This window comes from Ruditapes philippinarum, unplaced genomic scaffold, assembly GCF_026571515.1.
Source record: "Ruditapes philippinarum isolate M1 unplaced genomic scaffold, ASM2657151v2 ctg1377_1_1_1_1, whole genome shotgun sequence".
Taxonomy (NCBI): domain Eukaryota; kingdom Metazoa; phylum Mollusca; class Bivalvia; order Venerida; family Veneridae; genus Ruditapes; species Ruditapes philippinarum.
This window is the reverse complement of record NW_026852988.1, coordinates 160842-171725: the sequence shown is the minus strand read 5'-3', so window position 1 is coordinate 171725 and position 10884 is coordinate 160842.

Genomic DNA, 10884 nt, shown 5'->3' with positions numbered 1-10884 from the left:
CAAATTTTGTTTAGAACTCTTCTTTTTTAGATGATTGAATGATTTTTATACTGCTAACAAATTTAGTCATAAATACTTCTTTCTTGCTGAATAAATAAAAAAACCCTCCTTACTTGCATCTGGCGGGATTTGTACCTATAACGGTGAGGGGCAAGTAGTTAAAATTCAACGACATTAACTAATGCATAGATCCCTAACCTGTCCTATTCTATCAGATTAGTATATTTCAATGAGAATTTAACCACTACATTTTGTTAACAAAACAGCACATGTCAATGTTTGTGGTTAGATCTATTGTTTCAAATAAAATGTCAGAGTAGGGATCTATCAATCTCCCACGGACTTAACAAAAAAATCAAATAAGGGAGACCTGTGTGATTTTAAAAGCTAAAGTTTCATTACATACCAAACTGTTGGATACTTATGGCGTGTTGGCGAATTGTGAAAATGTTCAGTTTAATATTATTTCGCTAACAATATATATGGGATGGCGGATTTTTGGTCAGAACAACATAAGAACAGTTGCTGTTGAAAGGCAAAAATTGGTCTGCGTGCTTCAATCAACAACTTTTATTTCAACCAACACAAATGTGTGATTTGGTTTTATTGTGAGTAAAATTTAAGGAAAAGAACGACAAGCGAAAGTTCAAACTGAGATTATAATACGGTATTAGAATACATCAAATAGGCACATGGGATGCTAGGTCACTTTCCCACTCTAATATACTTGATTGCTAATCATTATTGAAAACAGATAATGACTGAAGAAGATCAATGTTTTTACTTATAATTGATCAACTAAGAAACAAATTCAACTCTTCTTCTGTTTGTTACATACGAGTATACATTGTAACCATCAATTTTTGTCGATATAGAAATGAGGCAAGCCGGATACGGAAAGTTACATTTTCTTCTTTCATATTTTGATATCAAAATCAGAATGACGAACATGTCATTTGTTGTTTTAACAATTTTTACCTCAGTCAAAATGAGTAAACAATACTCATTGTGGCACGGCATAAAATTTTAAGTTACAAACCAATCATTCGCTGTTGGTTTGAATAAAATTTTGAATCATTAAAATAATCATTTAAAGATATGACAGTTGTCCTTCTAGTAAACATTCCACTATCCTATTGTATCTGTCGTCCGTTCTGTTCATGCATTAACTGGCTCCTGGTGTCTCCTCGGTTCACCTTAAAGTCGATCTTTTTGTTGTTTTGTTGTTTTTGTCTTGTCAGGATATAGCTTCTTCACATGAAATAGTGCAGTTACTAACGGGATTCGAGCCCACAGCGGTAAGGGGCAAGTGGTTCGATGTTAGCAACCTTAACCAATCGACCACGGACGCCAAGTCTGACTAAACCATGCTCGTATGAACACATACTCCTAGTACCATAAGAAGACGATGTAAAGTAAAATCATTCTGAAACCAAGTAATTGTTTAGACCACTTTAACATAAAATCGATTCTAACAGTAGGATACAACGTCATCGCGCACCTGCTGCATGCTCCCACTCGGACCATTTTTGTATTTTTTGATCGCAGATCAGGAATTTCAATCTCAGGAAACAATCTCCTAACAAGAAAAGTTAGTTCCCAAAACAGTTTAAAACAAGCGATGTAAAAGAAAGAAATAGTTTTACTTTATTACAAGTATCCAGCGAATTATAACGCATTCAAAGTTTTAAAGTAGCTTTGTCTTATAGAATTGACAATAAATGCACACTCACAAATTACGCGGATGAATATCATTTTAATCAATGAAAATTGCTCGGCTAATTTCGTAAAGCTTCGGATTATTGTGATCTCCTAATGAACATTTGGTTTTTGGACTTTCTGGAAAAAAAAGTAAGGATGTTGACTCTAGGACAGGGACACATTTAGGCAGTCGACGATCGATAATCAATTTCTACCATAAGTAACTGTCTTAATTAATTAATTAATTGTCTTAACCCGATAATTTAATCCACGTAAACAAAGCGCTATTTTTAGCCACACTTCAGCGCGTTTTACACATATTATACACTAGTACATGTCGGACTGTTTGGGCGAGAAGTTTTTTGCTAAATTATTTACATCAGTGTCAAACAACAGGTTTACCTTACAAACCCTTATTTAGAATGATATGGTTTGCTTCAGGCCTCCCCGTGGTCCAGGGGTTACGTGCTCATTTTAGAAGCGTGGGGTATGGGGTTCAAATCCCAGTCAAGGCAACTCATGTTGTTTTCTTTTTCAACCCTTTTTAAAGTATTTTTAGCGATTTAAACATTCTCCCTTAAAATTAGCTACGATATGCGAGGATAAAGTGTGGCTGTCATAAATATGTACATAAATGATTTCATAATGCAAGTTAGAAACTCTGGTCATGCAAAATTCTGTATGTATCAAACTCAAACTGTTATAGCAAAAAAACCTAAACGTAGTCGCTGCAACTCGGTGCCCTGCAAGATGAATAATAGTATATCAAAATAAACTTATACAGGAAAATACATACATATACTGTACGATTTAGATTGCAAAGATCAGAAAATACCACAGAGCTTGCAGCCCTTTGATTGTAGATAACCCGTCGTCTGGAAGGTTAAATACGACTTTATTATAAAAATAGTTAGAGTATCAGGTGTGCGATGACGTATTTACTATTATCCTTGTTGATTTTTCATATGTTTGATATGCAATATTCGAGTAATCGTATTATAATCTAATCATGGTTCAAAAATAAAATACCAGTAGAGTAATAATGATTTATTTTGTAATTATGCAAAAACAATGATGTTCTTTAATAAATGAGTTTAAATTTTGGGCTTTATTTTAGAAAAAAAAAAAAACCAATTAACTTTAAGAAATTATTTTTAAGATTTTAATTTTAGAAAAAATTTTTTTTACTAAAAATATTGGATTTTTTTTAAATTTTACCTATAAAATTTTGGTCTTATCGGGTAAAATATTTTTTCATTTTTTTTTTAAAAAAAAATTTTAGGGGAAATTTTAAAAAAAAAATTAAAAAAGGGGGGCGGATCAAAACTTATTTTTTTTTGAAGGACTTTTTTTCCCATTTTTTTTAAAAAATTCTGAAAAAAATTCCCAAAAAAACTTTTTGTTAAAATTTTGGGTTTTTTAAAAAAACTTTTTTAAAATTTGATAAAAAAGGGTTTTCTAACTAAAAAATAAACCCCAACACTAGGAAGCCTTGGAGGTTACTTTTGAGTTTCGACTTACGGATATTTTAAACTTTTTGACTTTCGATTTTGACTTTTTTTTGTGACTTACGTCTTATGACTTTGACTAACCCATTTTACACGTTTGCCCTAGAAGCTGAAAAGCAGAAAGTTTGTTTTTCGGTATGTTTTTAAACGTTTTAAATAATTTCATTGCGATTTGTTATGGAGGAAGGATGTTTTAAGGAGGGAATTTTAATATTATTTGATATATAATCGCATTAGTGGTAAATATCACAGACTTTAATTCCACAAGTGTGACTGTGTTTTTTTGTACAATTTTCATGTTTCTTAAAATATGTTCATTATATTTAGTGTTTATATCACATTTTTTCCTCATTACAAAAGTCTGGTCCATGAGAACAAACAAATAAAACTGTTTGTACAAAGTTGACAGGGAATACAAGTTTTACGTCTTAAAATGGCATGGTGCACAGTATTAAACATGTATCGCAATTCAGCATTTTAGTGAGCTAACACGGAATTAGTAAAGAACGGCAAGTGCTATGTTCATACACACAAGTTAACTTAAAATTGTAATCACGCCACCATTTGCATTTAGCATCAATGTCTAATTTTGTTGTATATTTTTAATAATTGAGAAAAGAACACTTAAGAATAAACGTAGATATAAAAACCAGTCAGAACAAATATCCTTCTAGCATTTAAAATACTTTTTTCGCACCTATCAATCTTTAAAAAAACGGAGCTAAGAGATTTACCCATTTTATATACTATGAATGTATAAAGATTTAGATAAAAGATAAACTCTTATTTCAGACACAACTACTGGACAAAAGGTAACGAGGATAAAAACCTTGATGTTGATCTGTGTCTTCATCATTATACTGTTCAGCATTACCAAAGCTACCGTGCCAAGATACCTACCCTCAACATCTATAACAAACAAACTCTGCTGATAATAGAGTACTTTCTGGTACAGCATGGCATAACGACGTCATTTAGTACAGTGAATAGACTTTTTAAACGCTTAAATTTTAAAACGGCGTAATGGAATATATACTCCTTTTGAGTTATAAACAGAGAAATACAAACAAATGGACAACGCATAGACTTTCGTACAATATGGCGTAGGTTAATGCTGAATTACCACATGTACGTCAAGGGAGACGACGTCATGGAAATAATGAGAGCGCTTGATCCGGATGGTATTGAGATGCGGAAAGCTCATCGCTTATGCCGACGCGTATAACTACACCATGACATATGGACAGTTTCATAAGGATTTTTTATCCATGGTGCTGTGAATGGGCATAGTAGAAAAATAACATGGTTAGAGGTTTTGGACTCAAATAACGACCCACACCTTATTGCAAGATTCTTTTAGACACCTTTAATGAACATTATCAAGCCCCCCTCAACCCAATTACTAGGTTGTCATGTCGGTACGGAAAACTGCATTGCTTTACTATTGTAGAAATACTTTAGACACGATTCTACAGATCTGATAGTTGGTGCTCGAAGCCTTGTAGCTGGAAAAAAGCACATCTAACCAACGCATTGAGAAGTGGTGGTGTACATAACGAGAAAAAAATGGAATCCATTGGTGGATTTTTTTTTCAAAGACTTACGCGATACTTGTGTATTTAATGATCTGGATCCGATACAATGTGAGAACTAAAAATTTTGCTTCATGGACCTCATACAAACCGAATTAGACCGGATTACACACGAAATAAGGCAACAAAAAAAGTTCTTCTGTTATTTGTGGTAAACCTGACACACTGTTTTTTTTGTACCAGGTCTGTATGAAAACTCACGACTTCGGCAATGCAGTTAACTTGAGAGACGTATTATATTTGCAAAGAACATGTTTTTCACGCCCAAGAAGACAATGTGTGGAATTCATAGAATTAGCACCCCTTCTGAAGCCAGATCTACAGATGCCATTGGACGCTGATTCAGCACAACAACTGTGTACCGAGTTGAAAGATTTAATTTTGAGAATAGATTTAATATAAATACGCTTTGAAACGACTAATACTGATTTTTTTCGTGTTATTGATATATAATAGGTTACTATATGTTAAGTTTCAAAAAATGATGTTTTAAAATCATAAAGACGATAGTCTACGATTTCACTTCATTATATGGTTATTTTAAGATATTGGTTTGTAAATATTGAGCAAATTACAATATATTTGTAAATTATCATTTAATTTATAACCACTATAATTTGCACTATAAGGCATTGTAAAATTGACAACATTGTTTAGTGGTATACCTAAAGGACACCTGTATGCAAAATTTAAGCAAAATTTACCGTACGGATTTGGAGTTGTAGGCATTATTATGACTCAGAACATATACATTTAAAAGGCTTTTTTAAAAGAAATACATTTATTGAAAGTCTAAAAAAATATCCGTGTAATCTCATTTAAACATGTTTGTAAGTGTTGTTTGTTTAGATGCAAATAATAACATGTTAAATACATGACTATTCTCGACACGATAGAAATATGCATGGAAATGTTTCTCTACCCAACCAATTTGAACATTTTTTATCATATCATTCTAAATTTAAAAAATCACTAAAATTGCATTTAGTAAAAGGGCTTGTATCAAAGTCTGCTAAAATCTTTCTAGAAGTTATATTGATTCATTCTGTGAAATATGGACGGCTTTTACCGGCTAGTTTGTAATATATAAAAAGCATTGAAAATGTTATAATTTTGAATTTTGCTCTAGATTTTTTTTTTAGCATTAATTGGCAATGAATATTATGTTAAAAAATATAATAATAGAAAACGGACATCATTTTTCCCCCAATCAATATAGCTAGAAAAATCTAAACACATTTATTGGTACAAGTTAATTTTTGTCCTTTTAAAAGATTTTTCCAAGTCAGCAAGGCCTGTAAATATTTAATTTGTTAAAGTTTTTACCACCAAACAATATATGTATTGTGCCAAATTTTGTAACTATTTACGTAAAAATAATTGCAGTTTTCTTTTTGTTTTTTGGCCCATTACGTTATTACGAGATTAACTGCACTATATGAATCGACTTCTGGGTTGTTATTCTCTTCTATCAAGCCCTTGTTTTAAAAAACGGCTGCCGACCAGAATAGAACCTCGGTCTCCCGCGTAACTTGGCAGGGCCTTTCCTCTATTCCAAAATTCCCACAGGGGGAGAAAGATTTGCGGGGCCTTTTCCGGGATTCAAAACCCGAACCCCTTAAGGGGCTAGTTCGCCCGGGCCCGGGATTGCATTCATCTAGGGAAAATAGATTCGAACCGTGACATATAAGTTTTTAGGGTGAAAATTTAAAGGGTATGAGTTTGGGATTAAAAAGGGTCTTATTTTTTTCGAAACCCAAATAGAAACCATCTTTAAAAGGATGTTTTTAGGGTAAAAAAAAGGGAATTATTTTGTTTTTTATTTAAAAAATAGAAATTGGGATCTTTGAAATAAATGTTTGATTAAATTTTTTTTCGTGTTTTTTATTTTTTGCCTTTTTGTTTTTCACTTATAATTTTTCCACTTTTTACTTTTTTTGATTTTTTATTTTTTGATTAAAAACTTTTCCTTTTTGGCTGTTTACTTTTTCCCTTGGAAAAAAAACATTAGTTTTACTTGTTTTTAGTTAATGAAAAATTTAAGAAAATTGTATAAAATTTCCCCCAAAAACCGCAAGGGGGCCAAATGGGCCCGGAGTGGGGTTGAAGTCATGTGATGTTAAAAAATTGGGGAATTTAAATTGGCATTCTTTATGTTTTTTAAATGGGTTATTTTTTTTTCCCGGGGAATAATTCAAAAATTAATTGTTAATTTTTAAATAAAAATGTATAGAATTTTTAAATTTTGGGAACTTCTTTTAAAAAAAGGGGTTCCGTCTGCAGCTTAAGTTTTAAAAGAAAAATAAATATTTTTTGAAAAAATAACAAAATTTTTTTAAAGAAAAACATTTTTAAAGTATTTTTTTTAGATGTTTGGCTTTTTAAAAAATTTTTTTTAAAACTTTTTTACATCTTAAAATAGTTTAAATTAAAATTCCCTTTTTTAAAAGTTATTCAGGGTTGGGATTTGTTACCTTTTTTTTCCCGTGTTGACTATTAAAGAGGCGTTACAAGCCTTAAGTTATATAAATACATTAAAATGAAAAAGAATTGTGTACGGAAAATATTTGTAGTAGTAGCTTTTTAAGGGCTTTGTTTTTTGCTTTACAAGCAAGTGGGAAAATTGAATTATCTCGCGAGACCATTGTTGGCAAAGTTAAGTTTAAAAGGCCATATCCTCAAGAAGGGCTACTTACAACATCATTTTTACTTTTATTTATAATACCTTTTCTTTTTTATAAAAATTGATTTTTCAAACTACAAACTTCTATAAGAAATTTTCAGGAAAATAAAAAAATTTTACAATTTATGACTGACGGAAATGAAACGTAATTATTTGCAAAAACCGGCACCGCCTTTCTTATAATTTTTGGGGATCTCGTTCCTAAGCTACCGTAAGGGACACAGCTAAATCGGAAACCAAAGGGTAAAAAATAATCCACGGCATTTCCATATATGGTTTGTTATTTGGGTATTAACATAATACGGAATTTTCGTATTCCGTAGGAAAAGAAAATTTATAGGTATAAAAAATTTAAAATTTTAGGGGAAAACGGTTTTTTGGACACCAAATATGACTTGAAACGCTTTGTTGTGATTTCTACTTCAAACTTGTACTTTTTACAATTATCATATTTAAATCTGGTCCTGAATTTGATAAAAAGACATTTTTCTCATTTGTTGACACATTTATTATTTGTGTTTATTGGTTAACTTTGTTATAAAACCCCAAAAAAACCCTGCAATTTTCCCACCGGGAATAACAACAGGCATTTTAAATGTTACCAGAGAATTTATTTATCTATGTAAGAGATAGTGTTCCCATTAAAAGATTGTAATTAAACAGGTTGAAAAACCGAAGCAAAAGTTTAGAAATAGAATAGCAATCACTATAGAAGTAAACTGTGTGGAACCAGCCAACTCCCTCAACAGACTACCTAAATATACCTCTACCGAGAGACCACACTACCAAAGGTTTTTACCTCACGGTCTTGACCGTGACAGGTTGCAGAGCTATCAATAATTGTTTGGAAACAGATAACAACAAACATTTTTTTATTCTACAACCGTTCTTCTTTTTGTTTAACAAAATTGTTGTCTTATAAGAAAACAAATGTATTAGATAGGCAAAACAAACTGAATTTGAGCTTCATTATATTTAATTTAAAAACAAAGATAAGAACTACAGAGGTAAGCATTTTTTTTTCTAAAATAGCAAACATGCCTTACTTAAAAGCTAACACTAAGGAACAGCTAAAAATAAACACTGCCATCAACAAAAACATCAAGTATTTACGTCACAGAAGACATATATACATGCAATATTTCTACAAAACCAACACACATCGTTGATACGTTACTGATGAAAAACTAAGAAAATCATGAGTGATCTAACGAAGCTTTTGAATTAGGTAAACTAGCAACGCTAGAGTGGCTGTATTATTATTGAAGTCAAGATTTTTAAAATCATTGTCAAAGCGTTATTTCTTCATTTTTAACTGTTCAAAAGAGAGAAAAAACAAACACAGTCTCTAGCTAAAAAATTTCCTAGTTAACTTTAAGAAACTGTATACATTGTATAATGTATATATTAAATAACGTCCACAAGTTCGTTTTTTTCGAAGAATAACTTTATATGTAATGGAAATATCATAGTCTTTCGTAATGTGCATACCCACAACCCACAGCATGTCGAAAAAGGGAATGTTTAACTTAGAAGAACGATTAAATGTTATAATCAAAAGTTTTGTTAACAACACAATGCACTCTGTCTCGCCATTAAATTCAAGTTGATGCCTCCAACAGTTTTTGAGATAATTATGAGTTTAACAAAATCTAAGTATGAAAAAAATCAACAACAAAGGAGACTTTCTAAAATGTAGCTATAATAGCAAGAAGTATGTTTCTTTCTGCCTCGCCAAGCTATATGAACATGCAAAGTTTGATTTCGATACCTTTCTTTTAAGTTTTAAAATTTACAATGGGAAAATACTGAAAATTATGAAAACCAGAATTATGAATTCATGATTTTTCACACTTTTCTCTGCCTCACCATGACCTGTATATCGATACAAAATTTGTACCATATTGGAGGTATGGACAGTATAAAATAAACGTGGCGGGACGTGACATTGCGTGTTTCCAATAAAGCGTCCACAATAAGTGGTGGGGTTAAAACTTGTAAAATTATCGAGCGTCTGAAACAAGTGTGAAATGGTAACGCTCGTATTCCAAAAATGTCTGAATATTTCCATAGACAATAACGAAGAAAACCAAATCACTAGAGTTTGGACATTTTGCATTTGCTAAACTGTACTACTTTCCACTCGGAACGAACGCTGTTTTGCCATGAAACCTCTTAGTCTTCTTAACTGGCTTCAAAAACTTGACAAATATGTATTGCTGATGCTCTTGCAACTGCTTTGTAGTTGAAACCATTCGACAGCACGTCCTTAATTCCTACAGGTAGCTTTACTAGAATTTAAACTGAAAACATTAAAAGTATGTGTTATCTTAATTGAAATGAAATATTGTTTTTGAAATACCATGTTTCATGAAACTTCTTAACCACAAATTTCTTTGTCAAAATAAGGCCTACAATTTGGTCTATATTCAATATTAGATGGACGAAGAATAAACTACGAGTGAAAACCGATTGTAACTGCAGCAAACAACAATGCGAGACTGGTTTGGATTTAAAACTGGAACCTATATAAAAAATAAAGCGTTTGATTCATACGCTGTATGTTAATTTGAGATTATATATCCCTGTTCCGGAAATCAAAATAAAAAATGGATACCCAATGCAATGCAATGCAATGCAAGCAAAGTATTTTCTTTTCTTAATCAATTTAAAAGGCTTATATAAGAATAACATTCTGTTCTTGCATATGAGCCCACATATTTTGTTTTTTTAAAGTGACATTATGCTCATATTTTCATTGTCAAGTTGAGCTGAATTGACTTTATATTTCAAGAGATTGACTGTTTAAATGATGTTTGACCAACATATTATATTGGAAAATGTTTAGGATAAAATTTAAAATCTGCCTTAAATATAAAAAAACTGCCCGACTCTTTTTATAAATTGAACATTACAGGTAAATTCTAAAAGATATTTACTGAAATTTCGTATGAATCCAGTGGTTATTTATTGTTTATTGCAAAGTAAATTATTAAATCAAAAGAAAATATGGCAAAATGAAAATTTATTTTGACTCTCTCCTGTTCATTCATTATATACCTATAGATGGGCATAATGTCACTTTAAATAAGTCTCCAGGAAACTTAGGTAAATGAACTTACCTCGTCTGAATCGTTGTCATATTCTACCCTATTTTCCTTGGAAATTATAATTATAATGGCAAGCACGTGGGAAATAACAAAGTCCATAAGTCATAAATCAAAAGTCATAAACCAAAAGTCATAAATCAAAAGTCATAAGAAAATAGTAAAATAAATCTATAAGTCGAAACTCAAAAGTGACCCTCCAAGGCTTCCATAGAACACCAATATATTTAATTCAGTCATTAACGCTGTACAGACGTTTAAAAAGTTGTTTACGTGACGTCACAATCTAGCGC